The sequence below is a fragment of the Brassica rapa genome, chromosome A02, assembly GCF_000309985.2.
Source record: "Brassica rapa cultivar Chiifu-401-42 chromosome A02, CAAS_Brap_v3.01, whole genome shotgun sequence".
Lineage (NCBI taxonomy): Eukaryota > Viridiplantae > Streptophyta > Magnoliopsida > Brassicales > Brassicaceae > Brassica > Brassica rapa.
This window is the reverse complement of record NC_024796.2, coordinates 10,907,170-10,931,323: the sequence shown is the minus strand read 5'-3', so window position 1 is coordinate 10,931,323 and position 24,154 is coordinate 10,907,170. Positions and strand designations below refer to the sequence as shown.

The 24,154-nt window shown below is 27.9% G+C and overlaps 1 protein-coding gene across 1 annotated transcript in view; it reads left to right on the top strand.

Moving 5' to 3' along the window:
* LOC103852615 (SNF1-related protein kinase regulatory subunit gamma-1-like) overlaps positions 1-24,154 on the top strand; it is a 423,770-nt gene that overhangs the window by 200,460 nt on the left and 199,156 nt on the right. The gene's annotated exons all lie outside the window — the stretch shown is intronic.

The following is a 24,154-nucleotide window of genomic DNA, read 5'->3' as shown; positions in this document are numbered from 1 at the left end:
CATAAGATAGGTTTGAATATTTCTATAAAGACGAAAAACAAGACCACCTTGGATTTGGTTGAGTTCGCAATAGCTAATTTTGCAGTAAAAAGCGTTTGACCAACTAGTAAAAATAAGGAAAGATCATGTCGCTGAATTATCCCTGCTTACACACCTAGATAAATGGCATCGACAGCAACAACAATCAATCATAAAAACAGAGAAGATTGTTGTGTGAAAGTTTTATTTGCTTAATATATGAATGTGGATTTGTAATGTGTTAATATACAACTTATATATGCATATAAATCGACGTAGAAACTTCTTCTTCTTTTGTTTTGAGAAAAGGAAATAAATTATTTTTTTTGTTTTTTGAATTAGGAGAAATTATTTCCGAAATCTATTTTAATGTTATGTTCTTATATATCATCATAATGTGTATTTATCTTTCTTTTTTTTTTTAGCATAATGTGTATTTATCTTAGTCAGATGTAAACCAGACCCACCGTTTGCGCATGTTTGCTGCGTGTATAAGAATATTGATAACATTAAGCGTGATGGTAGGAGAAGGGCAAATTGGTAAAAATTGAATGAATGTTTAAAGTAAGCAAGAGCAGCTGTTGAAGTATATGACCATACCTGATGTAAACGACCATTGATCAAAAAAGAAAACGACCATTGACAAACTCGTCTGAGATATCTCTTTATATTCAACTCTCTTTTTATTTTTTGTAAACAAAAATAAAGTATTTACCTCTTTATGTTAATAAAGTTATGGCTTCGAATGGTGACCATCGTCCCGCCCTGCCCCGCAGTTAACAGTAACAAAAATCTCTACATATACTATATATCTATACATTTTTATAACTGTCAAAATCGCACCGCAGTTGAACCGCTTGTCCCCCACCGCTCAAACCGCAGTCACCATTCGGAGCTTATATTTAACCGTTTTATGTTGATAAAGTTAAGTATTATTATTTCTTCAATATTATTTTCAGCCATCGGAAAGTTTTCCTAAATTTTCACTTTCACGTTCTGATATAACCTTTGGAATATTATATTTCGTCAGAGGTTCAGCTTTTACTTGTTGGGTTATGTTAAACATCTAAATGTTAATGATGTATAAATGATTGAGTTAATAGTTAGTGAAAAAGTGGGTAGTACGTAGAATTTAACAAAATGGTGATCCAATGGTTTAAAATTAATCATATGAATCACATTTATAGGTTAGTTTATCATTGGAGATGCTGAATAGATACTTAAACAGTAAGAAATTTTAAACTTAATTAGAAAAAAAAAATATTAAACTTAATTGAAATTTGAAAAAAGCAAAACCGATTCAAAATTCAAAAATATAATGGTCTAAATATCTATAATATCCGAAATATTAAAAACAAATATCTAAAAACCGAACCAAAACATTAAACGATTCTTAATTCTATATCTAAAATATTCAAAAACCAAAAAAAACTGGGTACTTCAAAAAAATTTGGGGACACCTAATTTATTTTAAAGGGTTTGAATGCACCACAAAAGATTTGTCATCTTATATGACAATTAATTTCAGGAAAGGTAGCAGTAACAAGGAATTTGGTACACCGTAATATGCGATGCAATAACTACTGCCCAAAATGTGGAGAGCCAGAAGAAACTGTTACTCATGTGATCTTCGTATGCCCATTAGCTTTACAAGCATGGGCATTATCATCAACACCGTCTAGCTCTCAGACTTTCCCTGTATCGAGTATATACGCCAATATGGACTATCTCTTTTGGAAGAAGAATAGTATTATGAAGCCAGAAGATGATAGACATTCTTATCCTTGGATAATATGGTATATTTGGATTGCTATGAATGATAATCTATTTGGAGGTATAGATAGAGACCCTTTGGAACTAGTCAGGTATGCAGAAAGTGAATGTTAAGCTTGGTATAATGCAAAGGATACCACACATGTTCTTCCATAGGCACAAACTGTTGAAGAAGCACAAGCCTTAATCTTGGGTAATATTTGTATGGTGGATGGTTCATGGACCTTCACAGGCTCAATTTAGTGGATTTGGATGGGTTTGGAAAGATAGCATGGGAAAGATTCAACTTATGGAGAAACGGAACATGAGGAGGCGTGAGACAAAATTACATTCGGAACTGGAAGCGTTAAAATGGGTAATAGAGAGCATGATACGATATTCGACATGTCAGAGCTTTGGGACAGATTGCAAGGACCTGATTGCAATGATAACGGACCCGCAAGCTTGGCCAAACTTCTCAACTGAACTGGAGGTTATTCAAACTCTTCAGCTATGTTTTTCGGACTTTAAGATCAGCTATTTTCCAAGGACACAAAATGAGATTGCTGATTTGCTAGCTAGGAATACCTGTTCTTTTCATAGATCTCTTTGTTTTATTGGTTGTTCTATTTCGGTCTGGTTACGTAGGCCACCTCAAGTTTGAGTAATAGAATAGCCGTTTGTTGCCAAGAAAAAAACGGCAAACACATTATGTATCTTAATTAACTAATATTTGCTTAAAACAAGGCACTGCAACGAAGTAGTATAAAAAATAAATAGGTTGTTGTTTGTCATCTATACTATTAAAGCAAAATTTTCATGGAATTATATCCTTAGTTTTTGGTGTTATTTATAAAGTTTCACTCTTTTTTTTAAATAATTTTAATTATTTGTCATTTATTTTCAACCAATAAAAAACACATGCTTATTTTATAGTAACTTGATACCATATATAGTATAGATTTCGATCAAGATATTAGTATCAATATTTCCTAAACTAAATATCTACTATTCGAAGCCTAATATATAATGTATGCTTTTCAGATATTTCATAACCCAGTTTGTTAAACCCGTTGCATTTTTTTCATTTTTAGTTTACAATAAATTTTTTAAGGAAATAGAAACACTGCATAATTAAATTTATTGATTATAAATATACCACTTTATAAATCCATTCTCAGATTCTATTACTATTTTATAAACATAAACAATACTTTTTAAAAGAAATTACAAAACCAAAATGTGGGCACTATCCAAAATTCCTTCATCGCATATTTTTTAAATCATGTATTTTTTTAATGTCCTCCTACACGTCAAGTGTGGGCACTATCCAAGATTCCTTCATCGCATAATATCTTTCCTATCAGCTCTTTATTTGCTAATATGGATCATCTTTTTTGGAGAGTACAACCGAAAATGGATGACCATCAGTTTGCATGGATTTTATGGTATATTTGGAAAGCCCGAAATAACAAAGTTCATAGTAATTTGGATATTGATCCGCGGGACACTCTTAAATTAGCTGAAGTGGAATCATCACTCTGGGCAGAAGCACAAGTGGGAAATGAACCAAGGAGGGGGCTCTCGGTACAAACCATTCCTCCTTTAGAGACATCAGGTCGATGGTGTTTTATTGATGGCTCATGGAAGGATAAAGAATTAATGTCAGGGCAAGGCTGGTATAGTACTTTACGGAGTTTGATGGTCTACTGGGGGCAAAGAATGTAAGGGCATGCCTCTCTCCCCTTCATTCGGAGATAGAGGCTTTGATTTGGGCAATGGAATGTATGAGGAATTTAAGACAGGTCCAGATTACGTTTGCAACGGATTGTTCTCAATTGGTGAAGATGATTTCGGAACCAGAAGAATGACCAGCATTTGAAAGCTATTTGGAAGATATCAAGCTCCTCAAAGGAAGCTTCCTCAACTCAGACATCGTCCATGTACCTCGGACGGCGAACCTTCTGGCAGATAGCTTAGCACGTAGTACACGCAAGCAACTGTCATTTGTTATTCACATGGATGCGGAGTTACCAATATGGTTTACAGAGTCAACATGAGTCTGTAAATTTCTTGCTGTCAAAAAAAAAAAAATTACAAAACAACCAATCAGCATAACTATATTAGCACAATTACTAGTATTCTTATATGAACAATAATAAGAGCTACAGAATCCACATTGTATCCAGACTTTATGTACGTGTGAGAACTGAGAATGTAACAATTTTATTAACGTAGAAAGATACCTGACATTATAGAATAATATCATCAAGACCATTCCATTAATTCCATAGTATATATATAAGTCAACCAAGCTATTCAAATGTAGAAAATTAAAAACGAATAAAGAAATTTAAGACTCGCAGTCATATAGACTATAGAGTAGTTCTTTGATGAAATTATATACTTTATTAGTAAAAAATGTGAATTTCTCAAAAAAAAAAGAATGTTAATTTTACTTTTGGAAACGTGGATGACGTTATCACCATTGGGGTGACCATGTGGGATGGATCATGGATGTATCAAATCTTAGTGTCGGATTCATGTGCTCAAGTCATAATCATGTAAAGTCGAAAATGGTTATGACTCTTTATCTGATCGATTAGCTATTTATTGCTGACAAAAAATATTAGCAATTCACTGATACAAAACCTTCCCGATTGGTTTTTTCAAAATACTTAATTTATCTACATTATTAAAACTACTGAATTATTTTTTTGTACTGTTTGAAAACATAGAGAACAATATAAATAAGAATGATTTGAAAACATAGATATAATTATAAAAAAAGAAGAAGTATAGTATTTTTTTGGTAATTTTATTAATATATTTATATTAATTACATTTTCATATTTTCACTTACTTTAACAATTTTATTAATTATAGTACTTTAACAATACATCACATCATTAAATATATTATCATAATAATAATAATGCGTATCTTTATTTATTAGTTAATCAATATTAACTTTATGCCAATTATAAAATTAAAGATGTAAAATACTTGGGTGTTGCATATGGTTAAACGTTCGGTTTAGTTTGCTTTATTAATATTTTTTTAATTTTAATTTCAATCGGTGGAAACTTATGTAACTAAAATCATAACTCAAAAACATGTTTTTATGAATAAAATAATAATTTAAATCAAAATAATAAAAATTTATTACATTTATCGTCACTTAATTTTTCACTACATTAAATTATTTTACTAAATAAAAATCTTTTTATATTTCATTTAATTTAACCAAACACATAGAAAGAGTCATTTTTATTAGTTCATAAAATTAGTTATGCATGAACATTGACTATCTATTCAGGCACGAGTTGTTTTTTCTGGGTATCGTTATTATTATTATTTTGAAATTAGGTTCCGCTTGAATATTATAAATTTATGTGTGGGTTTTGAACTGGGTCCTTCTGGTTTTGGATGAGTTTGGTTATGATGTAAATGAACCTATAAATATCTAAATAACAAATGTATCTGAAACGGATTCAGATATTTGTACCAAAAATAACCATATTACCCGATTTGGTCCAGGTCTTTCATACTATAGAAACTATAGCTCAGAGCTCATCCATATACCACAGACGCAGAATATAAGAGCGGATCGTCTAGCACGCAGTGCAAAAATGTAACCGTCGTTTGTTGTCCATATGGATACAGAACTACCAATTTTGTTTACAGAGTCTATATGAGTCTGATTTGTTGCTGAGAAAAAAAAACTATAGAGACGTTAAAAATTCTTAGTTCGTAATATAAAGACATTAATGAACTATCAAAAGACTTTCACAATTTTAAACGTTATTCTATAGTATTTTTTTTGTGTCGTTACAACGAAAGATCCGTCGCATATCTACTCTATTAAAATAGAGTCCTAAATTTATCTACCATTAAAGTTATCATTTAAGTTTTGGACTGTTTCAAGTTTGTTAGTGTGTTACATAATTTATGGACCATATCCTATTAGTTACAATTAATTATACAATAAAATTAAAACCAAATAACTTAAATTAAACCAACAATATATTATATTATAACAACCAAACGAATTATGTTCTATTGAATTATGTTCTATCTACTCTATTAAACTATACCGATTGTATATTTACAATATATTTACAATTATACTAGCAATTCAATAACTCTCACTTGGACCTCTTTTACAATAGATTAAACTTTGCTCTAAGTTGATTTATAATTTTCTCTTATCAACATCATATAATTTTCTCTATACCGAACATGTATATGTTTGGTTCCTCTTTGCTTCTATAATAGACTAGATATGATAACTCTTTTTACACCTCATTTTGTATATATGTTACTTGGCTCTAAGTTGATTGATTTTGTATTAGGCTTAGAGATACATGCCATTATGAACACATGACTTAGAGACTTAGAGATACCTGTCATTATATAAACTTCAATAATATAATTTCAAAAGTGTCAAAATATGATATCTATTTATAAAAATCTATTTTTAAAAAAAAAAATAGAGTATAAGTTAGGAATTACATGTATTATTTATTTAAAAAATATTTGTAACTACTAATTTCGAAAATATAATCCTTATCTACAAGAAAATTACAAAGATATTATTCAGCAAATATTTCAAAAATATAATCCTTATCTACAAGATTCTTAACAAGATATTATTCATACTAACTTGACTTGCACACCAAATAATTGATAACAACTTAATACAATTTATTTATTACGAGATTCTCTCATATTTGAAAGTTTATATTTTTAAAATAAATTAAACAATCACATTAACTATATAATAAAAAATTAGATTTTTTCTTATATGTTATATTTTGAATTTTTTAAAACGTCTATAAATTACTAAATCTCAGTCGATACAACAAAGATTTATTTAGAAGCTATTGAAATCACCTAGCGAGAATATGGATTGCACAACAAATTTGCTTTCGTGACCTTTACTCCCTTTCTCTTCGTCACAATACCGAAAATGAATAATTTGAAAGTGTCGATTAAAAATCTGAAATGGTAATGTTTTCTTTAGTTCAGTCCATTGTTTTCCTTAACTAGATGGGTCACGTACATTGAAGAATGTATTTTGGCCTAAAAATGATTGCATACCCAAAATCAATACGAATCATCATCAATTTCGTTTAAAATTTTGTTACAATAAAAAATATAGGTTTGGGCAAAAAATCTGAATCCAAAAAATCGTACCAAATATAATCCGAAAGGTAGTAATGAACTTTAATCAAAATTGGTTAGATATTCGAACGGGTTCAAAATTTTGGTATCTATAGAACCAGAATGGAACCGGATCCGAAACAAACTATTTCGGGTATCCGAATATATTCGAACCATATTTATATACTTCAATATATTAATTATTTTTAAATTTAATATTTAAAGAATATACAAAATATATAAGATGTTTTTAAGTTGTCCAAAATACTTAAAAATTTATATAAATAGTTAAAAGTACATATTTAAAATAGTTAAAGGATACTCAAAATACCAAAATTACTTAAAATATCTATTTATTTCATATCCAAATATTTAAGGTAAACCAAATTTTATTTTAAGTTTAGGTATTTTGGCATACATTATTCAAATTTATATGTTATATATTATTTTTATTTTAGATTTTGAGATATTTAAAGTATATATGAATTTTATTTTGTTTTAAAAGTTAAATGAGTTATCCGAATCCAATCTCAAACCAAACCCGCAAAGATTCAAATTAAATCGAACTCGCAAAGATCATAACAAACCGAACCGAACCAAATGGTACCCGAGTGTCCACTCCTAAGATTCAAATGTAAAAAAAAAGTTATTCATAGCAAAGTATACTATTTAAATACAACGTATTTTTAAAAAATCACTCCGCGCAGAGCGCGGGTTATCATCTAGTATACTATTATCACTGCCTCAAGAATGATACAAAGACAAATATTTTTTATATTTATCTGTAGCGGAGTTCACCATCATTATATATTCAATAATATTTTCCCATATCTACAGCATTTCAATGAAAAATGATCAAACTACTCTTTTTGTTCAAATTTTAATAGAAATATATATCAGTTTTTTGTTCAAAAATGAAAATAAAACATATATATCAATTTGTTTATTTTCTGTCTCAGTATCCCTTCCTACCAATATTATTTAATTTCTTATCAGTTCCATCCACATTCATTTATACTAATATATATAATAAAGAGGATTCACTATATCTATATTTATATCATTAAAACTAAAGTATTTTGAAAACATGGATAACAATATACATGAATTTTTTTTTAAAAACATAGATAGCAGTATAAAAAAGAAGTATAATATCTTTTTTATAATTTCATTAATATAAATACATTAATTGTCTTTCCATATTTCACTATGTTTGACAATTTCATTAATTATATTACCTTAACAATAAATCACATCATTAACTATATTACCATGATGATAATAGTGCATATTTTTATTTATTAGTTAATCAATATTAACTTTGTGCCAATTATAAAATCAAAAATGTAAAATAACTTGGTTTTACATGGTTAAACGTTCGGTTTAATTTGTTTTACTAATTTGTTTTTGTAATTTTAGTTTCAATCGGTAGAAAATTACGTAGCCAAAAAGATAATTCAATGACATGTTTTTGTAAAAAAAATAACAACTTAAATCAAAATAATAAAAATGTATTACATTTATTGTCACTTAAGTTTTTACTCCATATAATTATTTTACTAAATTAGAAATTCTTTCTATTTCACTTTATTTAACCAAACACATATAAATAGTTTTTTTATTAGTTTATAGAATCAGTTATGCATGCACATAGGCTCTCCAGTCTCCATTTAGGTACATGTTATTCTTTTTGAGTATTTTTTTTTTAAAATTAGGCATTGCTTGAATATTATAAATTTATGTGTGAGTTTTAAGTTGGATCTTTCTGGGTCTAGATGAGTTCGGTTTTGATGTAAAAAACCCTAAAAATATCTAAAAACTAAATGTATCTGAAACGGGTTCGTATTTTTACCAAAAATAATCATATTACCCGATTCAATCCAGGTACTTTGAATACAATTATTTATATTACGAATCATCTAAAATATATAACACTAATTATGAAAACAAATATCAATATAAAAAAATGTAAGAATTACGAATCATCTAAAATATATAACACTAATTATGAAAAACAAACATCAATATATAAAAAATGTGTGTTTTGAGTTGGGTCTTTCTGGGTCAAGATGAGTTCTTATTGATGTATAGAAATCTAAAAATATCTAAAAAAACAAATGTATCTGAAACGGAGTCGGATATTTGTACCAAAAATAACTATATTACCCGATTCGATCAAAGTCTTTTGAATACAATTAGTTATATTACGAATCATCTAAAATATATAACACTAATTATGAAAAACTAATTTCAATATATAAAATTGTAAGAACCAATATGATGACATGTGTCATAGCTGAAATGTTGTAATACTTCTCTTTTAATATATAGGGGATCACTATATTCCTAATACCAATTTTCATATATAAAAATTACTTCGTTAAGCTGCACGAGCCCATCATTTTCTCCATCGAGTTCATGTTGAATCACGTTACATGTAAGTTTTCTTTTTTCTTGACTAAAAAGTAGGAATTTCAGGTTTATCATTTTCATGGTACCATTATTCATCTTTACCCCCACTAAAGATATATTTTCAGAAACACCTTCTTAATGAAGTGGTAGAAGATTATTATATCCTTGTTTTCTATATATATAATAAATAACTAGATGATAATCTGCGCGCATGCGCATAGTAAGTTTTTTATACTAATGTTTGTTCATTAAATGGTTTTAATTGCATTTTGTAACATTACAATTTTTATCAATTGCAACTGACGAATACAAATATTAATCTCTTAAATATATCATCGTCGTTGACGAGTTAACATTTTAAAGTTCATTTTAATTATTTGTTAAGACCTCATATGCATAAAAGAAAATTAAGCTTTGCAGCTGACACAAATCACCAAAACCAGATAGGCAACATACATTGTAAAATGAAAGAGGATTAGGTTTCTGCTCTCAGTTTGTTTACCATTGACTCTTCATAATTGATTTTATTTTCTACCTCAATAAATTTGTGCTGTCATTTTCGTTTCTATTTCATAGATATGAGTTTTTTTTTAGTTTCTTCTATTAATTCGGTAAATTATATAAGTGTCAATTTAAAAAAATTGACATCTGTAACTATTAGTTACATTCCATATACATATCTAAGAATCAAAATTTTGAAGAAAATTTCCGGCAAACTCTATTCACAGATTAGTGTTTAAATATAATATATCAAGCTGTTATAGAATATAAGTGCAAACTCAAAATATAAATGTCTGTCTAGTATATATTCACAAGTTCAGTATAAAAATTATATAATTCTAGAACAATGAAATAAATTACTTATTTTATTATCCTATCTTTTTGAGGTTTAGTTATTTAAGAGTATACCGATAAAATATAAAATAAATAAATATATATACATATATATATAATACTTTACTATTTTAGTATATGTAAACTATGTATAAACTAAAGAATTGTTTGATTTATTAAATGATAAACCATAAAACTTATAATAAAAAACTCAAATCTCTAGTCTTACAATAATAATAGTTAGATAGAATATTAGGGAGAAACAAATATTAGAAGAATGATGAAATCTCTCATTCTTTGAACAAACTAAATAAAAAGTGATTAAAATCTTGTCATGATATTTCATTAAAATTTCTTTGGAAATAAAAATCATGACTAAATTATTTAATCTGAAAGAAATAATATATATAATACTTCCAATATTAAAAATTACTTCGATTTAAATAATTGTATTTATGGGATTGTCAAGATCAAATATAATATTAGAAACCACCTATTTAAAAAATAATTTACATACATAAAAGTGTATACATTAGAGTAAGCACATAAATCAAAGCCAATACTCTTTGTTAATTTATGATCATGTTTTCGTACATAAATCAAAATAATCATTTTATTTACTTTATATGGTAAATAATTAAGTTTTAGTAATATTGACATAGATATATATATATATATAGTATATTTTAATATAAATATTTATTATTGACACTTCCTACTCATATGATTTTATTAACATTTGTATATTTGTTTTAATAAAAATTTAAACCGTTAATCACAAAAACATTAATGTGAGATTTTTCAATACATATTTCAAAATTAAAATATTAAAATCTCAATAATTTTTCACTGCAAATTTTGAAATTAACGTATTTATATATTCTTATATAGTATGTAATTTAATTTAAATGATATATATATATATATATATATATATATATATATATATATATATATATATATATATATATATATATATATATGTATGAATATCTATTAATGAGACTTCATATTCATATGATTTATAATCATGTGTATCTTGATTGAACAAAAAATAAGTTAACCCATTGATAAAAAAATTCAATGTGGAATTTTTACTATTTTTAATAATTTATAGTCATTTAAAAAAATTCAAAATATAACATATAAGCAAATATCTAATTTTTTATATTATATGCTCAATGTGATTGTTTAATCTCTTTTAATAGTATAAAATTAAACAAAAAAAAAGATGATACAAAAATTGTTATCAAATATGTAATATTTGTAATCATTAATTATCATATATATGTTAATCATATTAGGTAATTACGTAGTTTTTATTTAATGAAAGAAAAAAATATTATTTTGTACACTACTAATTAATTTGATAGTTAGTATAATAAAAAATATAATATATATTTATACGGACCAACTTATTTTTATAAAGATTCTAAAAATCATCCTAATGATAACACGTGGCTACAAAAATATATTGTAATACTCCATAATTAATAATTAATAGATTATTTAAATAAAAAAAGTAAAAAAAAATTATGTTTTCAAATCATACTTTTTTCAAATTATACTTTTTATAATTGTTTTCAAATTGTTTTTAAAATTTCTTTTTGAAAATCGAAAATTATGTTTCAAACTATTTTTTTTTATTTTTCTCTATATTTCAAGTATTTATTTATATATTTATTAGAATCCTAAATTTCACATTTTAAAAAACTCTAAACCACCTCCCACCTCTCAACTCTAAACTCGTCTAGATTAGTCAACCCTTGAGATATAAATGTGTTTATTCATCATTAAAAGTAAGAATAAAAATGGTTAGTGTAAATATAAAAAGTGGTTCTATGAATATGGTGTTTGTGGTAATTTTCCATAAGGGTGAGTGTTTGCATATACCTTTTTAGTTTCATCCGGTTTACGTGAATCTAAACCAATAACTTTTAGAGTGCCGAAAATAGAAGATGTGAACACATGTGGAAGAAAACAAATTAGAAATAGTGAAACAGCTACTTGAGTAATCGAATCCAGCTTGCCATCACCAAAAAAAAAATGGCATCACCTAACTTCGTTCATGTGACTTGTAAAAATCTACCTAATTTAATTAAGGTTGTCCAACTGAATTTTCTTTCGGCTTTTTGGTGGTTTTCTACCTGTTTCAATAACATTGCGATGTATATATATTATTTCTTACACACATAATCACCATATCAAGAAAAACCGAAAGGTAATATTCGAAATATAAATCTCGCAGATGACTCTAATGTTTTTTTGTGATATTGGCTGTAAATCTGTAATATTTTGAACAGACAAAAAAAGAAGGCACCTCGTAAATCTTTTTAATTATTTGTACGTAATAATTAATGTGGAATATATGTCTTTGACAAGTCAAACTTTCTTTTGGTATGAACGGTGCCGACGACGGAGCTCTCGAGTGCTGCTGTATCAATGATTCGAATGGATTGAATATTACCGCTCCATTCCTTTTTCTTTCACACACACAAGACTTAGACGCTTATAGCTTTTTCTTCAAGATTGATAGTTAAGGAGGAGCATATAACTGAACTTAAATAATTAAATTAATTAATTATTCAAACCCCAATTAAATTGCAATTCAGACCCCAATCAGAGCCTAACGGTAATAACATAGCGTTAGGTTAGCTTTTGTTTGTTCTTTTCCTGATGAGATGCAACCTAGTTTTCTCGTATAAAAGATTTTGTTCTAAGTAAAAAAAGATTAGATGAGAAACGTTAGGTCTTGATACCGATCTATCCAAATTAAAAAAAGATCTGTATATCCAAATTAAAGTTTTTCTGAGTGATGTCTCTTTAGTTATAATTAGGTTCCTCTCAAAGGGCTCTTTAAATCTTGGCCTTATGTTGGCACATGCCTAAGTTAAAAACCAAGTTGCACCTCCAATAGCGACGCAACACATTAATGCCTAAACCCTAATTATATCTTTTACTTTTTCTTTGTTGAAAAGAATAATCAAATTCACATTTCAATATGAGACTCTTTCAATATTCCTATTACACTCCAGACAATAGTCTTATAAATCATTTAAACACGATAGTAAGGCTTTCGAAATATACTTCTCTAACCTCCACTTTTCTGTATCTAAAAAAGTGAATGTATTATAATGGAAAAACCACCAATATATCTCAGAAATAAATATTTCCTTCATATATTTTTCCTTTTAAGACATTATCTAAGCCAAATATTTGTTCTTTGTTTGTGAATATTCCTCACCTCTTAAACTGAGTGAAGAGAAAAGGAGTCGAAGATAGATGACCCTACGAACATGGCGATGTTAGCTGGGACCAATTAAATAAAAAGCTTTCCCATCAATTTTTCTTTGTTTGATGAAATGTCAATGATTTTGAATCTTTATAAAGTCTTAGATAAGATTCTAACTTACGTTCAAAATATTAATTGTTTCCCTAGAGACTCAAGGGGAAGTCCACAAGCCTAGCCTATGTTTTCAGACAAATATTTCGCGAATAAGTCTTTACTTTTTAATAGAATAGAATACTTTATTGATTTCCGATTGTTGGGATTGTTAAATCCCATGTCCAATTCTATATTATCTGATTAGCACGATATTGTCTACTTTGGGCCTAATTGGCAAGCCCGCATGGATTTACTTTTGGTTTCCATCCCAAAAGGCCTCGTACTATTAGAGTTGGACATCTCTTTATATATTGAACTTTCCTTTGTCTAATATTCCGATGTGGGACTTAACTTGTTATCTCAAATTCTCCCCCTCAAGCTAAGGATCACATTCATCTCGTGTGTTTCCTTCGGCGAATTATCTTCGGTACCATCTTGTACCAGTAATCGCATGGCTTCCTTTGAGAATGTTTCTCCCACTACATCTCGGTCCTTTGAGATTGTCATCACAGGTTTCATGATCATCTTGACTGTTTCTGCTGAACCTCCCTTATTCTTATTTGAAGGGTATTTTGGTCTTCTTGCAGATCTTCGTCAACCTGGTGCTTTGATACCAATTGTTGGGATTGTTAAATCCCATGTTCAACTCTATATTATCTGATTAGCACGATATTGTCCATTTTGGGCCTAATTGGCAAGCCCGCATGGATTTACTTTTGGTTTCCATCCCAAAAAGCCTCGTACTATTAGAGTTGGACATCTCTTTATATATTGAACTTTCCTTTGTCTAATATTCCGATGTGGGACTTAACTTGTTATCTCACACCGATGACCTCTTATTTCTTATAAATAGTTTTCCTGTGCACATACCCAAACATGTCACATGGAATCAAGTAAAATTGGTCCCTACATATCGTGGAACACTTGACACTTGAATGAACAGAAGGAACACACATATTATGTATTTTTTTTCCTCTCGTAGGGAGAGCCACAAACTAGTCATTCCATCAAATCGTCACTTGTTAAACCATTATCTATTCGTTTATATCAAAAAGACGTTAGTTAATATTGTATCTTATTTTTGTAATATTTAAATACTCGTTTCCTCAACTTTTGTATTTCATTTGAAGCAAATTAATTAGTCCATCATCCATCTGAAAGATTAATGGAGACAATAATTCATTTCATCAAGCGGTTCCTTTAAATTGGTATCGCTCATCAATATATATACTCTCTCTGTTCCTAAATGATCAATATTTTGAAAAACAAATAGTTTCAAAAAGATGTATATTCTATATTTTCTATAAAAAAATTGCAAACTTTAAGAAAATTAATTGGTTTTATTAGATTATTTTTTGTTAAAAGTTGTTGAAAATTAAAAATTACAGAAAACGATAAATTTATTATAATGATTTAATACGTTTTCTTAATAAGTGTGAAAACACTAAAAATTCTATCTATTAGAAACGGAGAGAGTATATTTTTTTTTATTATTATTATTATTTATTTCAAGTTTTCAATATATAATTCAAGTTTTCAAAATTTTGTTAAGAGTAGTCTCGACGATTATTAGTTATGCGGGTAGTGATTCTAACTAACATAATAAAAAAGACATTGTGTAAGTTTCTTTTGGAAAAGACCTTTTGCATCAATTGATCGCTTAGATTTGTCTACTAGGTAATTTTTTTATGTTTATGCACGAAATTAAATATTTATATAGTAAATATATTATAATAATTAATTAATAGTTTATTTCAATTTTAAATCACTTTATAATTTAATGTATAATTTTTATTAATAATATTGTGTTGTTTTAATTAAACATATGATCTTGGATGTGCAATATCTAGCCGGTTTGGTTATCAATTATATATTTTAGATAGCATAACTTCTCTGAAATCAGTAATAATATCTTTTGTTCTAAAAAAATTAAAATTTTGATTATTTGGAGATAATTATAATTGTTATAATTGTTTCACAAATTTTATTGATTTTATTTATCGCATTAGTTTAGTTTTTCATCTTAGATGTGTAAGTATTATTTTGTAATATTCATAATAACTTGATACAAACTGAATTTTCCAAAAGTATTAGAAAAAAATAAACTCATGATCAGTAAAAAGTTGCATAAAAGAAAATAACCATTTTTTTCTGAAAACACATGAACGCATATAGATATTTACAATAATTAAAATAATTTGTAAACTCTAAGTAATGTATACCCTAGGTTTATAAAATGTAAAATAAAAATTATTTTAAATAATCTTAAACAGAATAATTCAGATTTACTTATGTACTTTTATTTTGGATATATTGGACTTTATGAATAAAAACTAAAATTAAACAAAATATTAAGTAAAAATAGATTTTTAATAGTTGAAAATATAATATTTTTTTATTAAAAGTATCTAGAGTTATGCTAGTCAAAAATATTTTCTAACTATTTTATCAAATATGCTTATGGTAAAATTAGTTTTAATAAGAAGATAATTTAACGTTTTAACAATAAATACCAATTATATTTTGTGATTTGTTTTTGAGTAATCATGTTACATAAGAAAACATTTTATAAATATTTTTAAGGTTTTCTAACTATAAAATATTTTTAGCCAACTAAAGATTATTTTTCAACTAAGCTATTTCGGTTTTCTAACGGTTTATTAGCCAACTAAAGATTATTTCTGTAATTATATAAGAAAATAGATAGATACAAGGAACATATTTTTGTTAGTTTGAAAATATATTTTATGTTCCTTAAGATTATGTTCTAAAGGAAATGTTATTTTTCTTATTTTCAAGATTGTTTTTGTTAGATTTTTTTATGAAATCACATTATATATAAATATATTTTATTATTTGAAATTCGTTTTTCATAAATTTATAAATTTTTATTTTCATATATATGTTATTTGAAAAATTGAAAAGTAAACTTCTAATCAATATAAATTATTATATAAAAAGGAAAAAATAATTTTAATAATGATAATTAGATTAATATTTTTAATTCACTAAGGTTCTTTGTATTATTTTCTGTAATTATATAATAAAAAAATATTGATACAAGGAAACATATTTTTGTTACTTTGAGAATATATTTTATGTTGCTTAAGATATGTTGTAAAGGAAATGTTTTTTTCTTAATTTCAAGATTATTCTTGTTAACTTTCTTTTTCTATGAAATCACATTATATATAAATATATATTTTTATTTGTTTTTTAATAAATAAAAAAGAAAATTAATTTTTAATAGTAATTTGATGTAATATTTTTAATTTATTAAAAATACCTCTCTAATAACCATCGTAAGAACTTTTGGAAATTAACTTTTTAAATAATATTTAGAGATACTAAAGATGACATATGTAGTAGATCTTACATATTTTTTGAATAAAGGAAAGATGACATATAAACCGCTTAGGAAATTTTGGAAAACAAAAAAAAAAAACTTTCCAAAAAAAAAAAAAAATTTGGAAAACAAAAAAAATGAACAAGTTGGAGCATTCGGTACGTGAAAAATAAACGGTGCTCGTGGGATAGTCGAACGGACAATGACGTGAAACTCACTCTCATGTGCTACTTTGGGAACATATTACATGTTTCTATAACCTTTTGTTCCTTACTTCGGGTTGCTTCAGGCTTCCGAAGGCCACATCATTCATATCTTCTGAGAAGCGATGCTTTTTTTTTTTGTTTCCTTATCTTAAGGATAATCTTTTAAGCTTTCTACTTTTTAAAAACAATTCTTTTGAAATTTGTTTTTGTGTGGCTCTAGAAGCGATGCTTTTTTTGTTTACTTATCTTTTTTTTTTTTTTTGTAACTAATGTTTACTTATCTTAAAGAGGTATGTATATATACTCTACAGAAATAAACGCTGATATTAAAAGAGATTACAAACAGATCGAACATAATCACTTGAAAATGCCAGTTGTTTACTTGGTGGGTTGGCTTTCTCGGCTAGCCTAGTAAGTTCACCTTTAGGATTATATAGTCTGGTTCGTCTGTATTATAACTTGTAAGACAGTTGTGTAACTGCGTTGCTCGAGTGCTCGCAAGGCAAGTTGACTTTAGATTCCTCCAGTCCCCGGACGATTCATATTATTAAAGAAAATTACTGGAAAACTAATTTTAATTTCTTTTGTTTTCAAAACTGGAAAACTGAATAAAAATATGTTTAGGAATGTTTTTGTTTTAAAATAAAACTAGATTCTGACCTGTCCTTTGAAATGATGGATATTTTTTTTTTTGAGAAATTTAATTTTTTATGTTTGTGTTATTTTTTTGTAATCATATTTGTGTTTAATATTAATTTAATTTAATATAATTTTTGATGACTATATTAAATATATCAAATTGCATAACTATACACTTGTGCCATATGCATTTCAAAAATGATTTTTAAACTATATTCCTAAAGTTTGCAACATATTATATTTTCTTAGTAGTTACCTAACATAATTAGTCAAGAATATTCGTACCAAAATAAACCTGACGGAGAATCGATCCAAAAATCAAAATCTCATACTCTATTAGACTTGGCTTACATACTTGAATGGTTCTTAAAGTGTTATATCCGAAAACCAATATCAAATCCAACCCGCACCAAAAATCGAACAAAAGTTTCGAAAAATGTTTGAAAAAATAATTTTTAATATATTCTGTTAAAATGTATATATATATATATGTAAAAGGGTAATATGGTCTTCACTAACTCCAAGTAAAATCACATTTAATAAACAATTTTTAATTGGATAACCTATTTAAACCCCATTAAATTGAATGAGTTTATATGAATATTTATTTCTATTAAAACTTCACTTAAACTCCGTTAAACCCTATTTTAACATCATGTGCTTTGTTAATTAATAAACTTAATGTCTATGTAAAATATTTAAAATTTTAATAAATTAATGTCTGGTTGAATAAATCCCAATTTGGAAAAACTGGTGTTCAATTGTATTTTTGCTAAAAATATATGTAAAATATGATTACAAACTGTAAATGGGAATGCTTTTATATCGATGTAAACAGATTTGAATCATACAGGGACAGATTTGAATAGAGTCAATCAGCTTCAAATATTTTAAATATAAATTATATATACCATTATTATTAGGCTCGTGTAAAAACTGTCAAAAAAAATATAAAGCAGTTTTAATATAACCACTTTTGATTTTAGAAGTAATATGTGGTTATTAAATTGCCACTACGCAAAGAAATAGGGAGTAACGTTTTTTTTACTTTACAACGAGAGTTACTAGGTGTTTTCCTGCACAATGTACAGTGATAAATTTTTTAAAAGTTAAATTATATTTAAAATGAAATTTATTAATATTATATATTTTATTATTTTTGACTAATATTTAATATAAAGTTGATTATTTAAGCATAAAATAAGCAAAAAATAATTTTGTTTATTTTAAATTATATTTAATAATATATATTTAATATATTTTAAATTTGAATCTTAGATAAAAAATTTATCTATTTATTTTTGTTAAATGTATTAAATCAACTTGTATAAAATTTCTAAAAAATCATATAAAAATTGTATAGTTATTAAAAATTATAGCTAAATAATATTTATAAAATTTGTAGATATCTAAACGAAACTAATGAAATTACGATTAACAATTTATTAATATTTTAAAAAACATGTAGAAAATTTTGAAAATATTAGTAATAAAAATTGTATAATTATAAAAATACAATTAAATAATGTATTTCGAAATTTATAATGCATATTTCAATATATTTATTTTAGTGATGATTTATGAATTATTACCTACGTTGCACGGAAGCTTCATCGGACGTCCGCTTCCCGCTTCGGAATCGGAATCGGAATCGGAACCTTGTGGAAGCTTGCGGAATCTCGCTTCGAAAACGTTTCTAAAATATTCTCTTTAAAAACCTGTTGGAAGCTTATGATTCCGTTTTAGAATCACGCTTCCGTTTAAAAAACAAATACAATGTATATCAATAAAATATAAAACCATAGTTTTAATCTATATAAAATAAAAAAAAATTAATAGTAATGAATATTGAGTTATAAATATACAAATATCAAAAATAATACTATAAATTATCTTTATGCATTGAGATTTTTTATTAAAGATATAGCACATATTGAAACATATTGTGTCAATTATTTATGAAGATTAAAAATAATTAATATAATATTTTTTGTAAACATAATTTATGTGTATTTTTACAGTTTTAATATAAAATCATTTCAAAATTATTATAAATGAATAAATGTTTTATTTCAAATTTAAATCATATAATTTTTAGTCCTAATTTTTATGAAAAATTTACACACATATATATATATATATATATATATATATATATATATATATATATATATGGAAATACGCTTCCAACACGTACCCGCTTCCTAATATTTTAAAACTTCTCGCTTCTGCGCTTCCTTACGCTTCCGCTTCCACGTACCCGCTTCTGTTTCCATGTAACATAGATTATTACCATATTTTAAAAGTTTACCAAAAATATAAATCAACATTAAATGTAATGTATTAGTTATTGCCATATTCTATAAAATTTACCAAAAATATATGTCAGTAATAAATGTGATTGTCCATGTCATATTAATTATAAGCAATGCCATCAATCTTGTTAGCTATGTCATCATTGTTTTTGTAAAAATGATTGTAGAGAGGACATGTGACAAAATCACTTCGCAAATATAGTCTAGGGAATATGCAGTTACATAAAATAAGGAGTTGTATTTAATTTTTGAAAGAGTAAAACATGAAAATAATTAGTTGGACATAACATTTATCAATTGGTCATGATCCTGATTTAATAGAATAGATCAGAGTGTTTTAAAATTTAATACTCCCTCTGTTTCATTATAAGTGTCGTTTTAGGTTTCAACACACGGATTAAAGAAACAATTAATTTTGTATTGAAAATCGAAAATGACACTTATTTTGTAACGAAAAAAATTCTCTAAAACGACACTTAATACGGAGGGAGTATGTAACATTTGAGTGAAGTGGAGTTTGAATGTTTCTTTTTCCAGCGCTTTTGCATTTTTTAAGGGAGAAAGTTGATTACCATATCTATATATATAAAGTAGATTTTTATCCCTTCTCATGACAAGTGGTAGGGGACTTTTGCGACACGTGTCCCCTTTTGTTTTTTTAATATTTAAGGTCCTTATTCTTTTAGATTATTGTAATTTAGCTCATCATTTTCTAATTGTGTACTATCTAATCATTCTCACATTAACAATCATCATATTTTGAGAATCTACTTTACTGATCCTTACCATTCAAGAAATAAGTAAAATAATATAAATATATCTATATATATAAAGTAGATTTTTATCCCTTCTCATGACAAGTGGTAGGGGACTTTTGCGACACGTGTCCCCTTTTGTTTTTTTAATATTTAAGGTCCTTATTCTTTTAGATTATTGTAATTTAGCTCATCATTTTCTAATTGTGTACTATCTAATCATTCTCACATTAACAATCATCATATTTTGAGAATCTATTTTACTGATCCTTACCATTCAAGAAATAAGTAAAATAATATAAATATATTTTAAATGTTTAATTTATTCACAGCTGAAAATAGCATAAACTTTCATTATTTTCTTATTTTTACTATTTTCTATTATATCATTTACAAATTATATATTTATTTTAGTATTAAAATCATAAAATAACCAAACTAAGAATAAGATACTAGAGCACAACAAAAAATTTAAACCTAAAACCTCCACAATCACTGAGAAAAACAAAATGTCATAGTAATACTAACTCAATAAGGGTCTGGAACTGAAAGAAGATCAAGACCGAAGATTAATTTACCTCATTGTAATATAGAGTGTCTTGACTATAACAAATAGAAATATAACAAAGTAATCCCCCTAATATAAAGAAACTTGACCAAACACCAACGAAATCATCAAACCGTGGAGCCGTCATTGAGTTATAAAACACATCATATAAGTCAAATCACCAAAACCTAGATCTTAAGAACCAAGACGAGCAGAGACTATTGATGGTAAGCCAACGACGAGGAAGACAACATCAAAGACGACTAAATTATGACCCAACCCAAGAAGATGTAATTCCTAACATCATCTGAAATCTAAGGAAGAAGAGGAGCAACCAATATTGACTGGAATAGCCTACAACGCCGTGAGAAACAACCTTACAATTGAAACCTCATAAACCCAATCTACAACAAATACAAAATAATCTCAAAGTGGAGAAGGCAAGGAAGAACAAGAGCATGAGGTGAGTCTTTTCTGGTGATGGTGAGAAGCACCATACACTAGAAAAGTAAACAAAATACATAGATGGTGACAGTTTATTGTCAAAATACGGAGAAAAGGCAAAAAACATCTTAAAAGTTATAATGTTCAAAAATATGAAAAAAAGAATAAAAAACAATTTTGACGCTGAAACCTTTAATTTAGAATCAACAAATGACTAAATGCAAAGTTGTTGAAATTCAATATGTATTTACATTATAGGCTAATTTCACTACTAACGAATACTATACACACAAAACACATTATTGAAAAAAACAAACACAAAATATATTAACCTATCACTACTACTATATAACACAATAAAAATACCAAATATTGCTCTTAACAAATCAAAATGACCACATAATTACATTATCCAAAAAATTATATTCTTACCAACAAGCGTAACTATTAAAAGGGTCAATTGCATCGAATAAGCGCTCAGAGAGGTCCGATTCTAGTGTGTTTCATATGAGACGTGTGTTACAAGCTATATAACTTAGAATGAGTTGGATACCAAAGAGAGTTTCGAAAAATAAGAATCAGCTTGCATAGCATCGAAAACGAAGTATAGAATACCTACAATTCGGTAGGGACCGTCCCATATTTATTTGATATTTCATCGATCTAAAGACCCATCAGGCTATATTATGCCTACATTACTTATATCGCAAGGGACCAATAATAACAAGTGAGGCATACTAAACAAAAAAAGCTCAATAATATAAACCCTAACCCTTCTTAGTTCTTTTTTTCTTTTTCTTAGCTTTCTGACATTTATAAACCTTGAAAACATCCAAACACTAACAGAAAAAAAAAACTAGTTTGATTCGTTAGATTCTTCTAATTGTTCTAAAAACACTTCATGTTTCGTTAGAGCTCATTGTTTTACTATCTCCAAAACCAGACAATGTCTAAGCAATGCCTTGTCTCAATCATCCAGAAGTAGATGTCTACATCCATGGCAATATATCTGGCCTTGTCGTTGACGTTAACTCTGTTATTTTCTTTTCATTGTAAAAAACTGAATAGAGAAAACAGAGTTTGGAGGGGGAAACGAGTGGAAGCAGGGGATTACATGGCTTGTTTCTCATAGGCGTGAGGTGGCGCTAAGCATTGATTCTGAGTGGAGGACGGGTGTTCAGTCCAAGAGTATGGGTTACTGTTGCTAAGAAGGCCAAGTCCAAGTAAGCTCAGCTCTGTTGTTCTTTATTTCTCCTTCTCTTTTGTGTGGATCGTCTGGTTTCTTACATAGATTGTAGCTGAACTGTTTAGTTTGAGATTGGCAATAGAGAAACTGTTTGAGCTGGAGACTATGGATATGGTAGTGTTGGGCTTGTTGAGTTTGTCTGTTTATTAACAATGTTCATCTTCGTTGTTTGTACAGGATTCGGTTGATTAGAATGATGAACTTAGGAAATGGGGTGACTAAAGACGTTTTTATTAGGATCAACACAATGGGTTACAAGACTGATCAAAGGTAAGGAGACAAGATCAAAGGTTTAAACGACAAGATCCAAGAGATGATTAGGAAACCCTAAATCTAGCCGCTTAGTGTGTGATGTGTCCAAAAATCCTTCTTTCGTTGCCTCCTCCTTCTCTCTTATAGTGCCCTTGTGCGTGATGCCCTAATCGCGCTTGTCCTTTGGGCCTTGTCGCCCAAAGGCCGAGTATGTGGGCCTTGGTACTGTTTCGTCCAAGTCGAGTATAGCTGATCGGCTTAGCTGACCGGCTTAAAGTACTCTAGGGTCGAGCCGACGGCTCTAGCCGCTAAGCCGACTAAGCTCGATCGACCTTGTCGGGCTAGGGCCTGTTATTTGATGGGCCTTGTGGAGGGATGTAATCCATCTCCTACAATAAGTCCCCCCCCCAGTTCACTTGTGAGCGGCTTGTCGGTCTCAGTGAATTTGCGGGTCAGGTTCGTTCATATAACAGGATCTAATGCCGGCGACAGCTCGTTTTACCGGTATATGGTTTTAGTCGCGTGCCGCGTCTAGTCGCTCCGCGTTACGTCTTCTCACGATGCGTTGTGTTTTACTCGGGAGGTAAACTTCTCGAATTAGGAGCCCAGGCGGTCTTTGGATGGTTAACTCTGTTGAGTTGGTTCGGGCTAGAACCGGAGATTAATTTCGGTCCGGTTTCTTGATTGAAAACCGGTTTGGGCGAGAAACCGAACCGTCGCGAGTAGGCTTTTGGGCATTTAGGCGGCCTTTGAAACCCATTTAGGCCTTTGTAGACCTAATGATGATGCTTCGAAGAATGCGCCTCGTTTTTGCTATAAATAGGCGTCTCTCCTTTG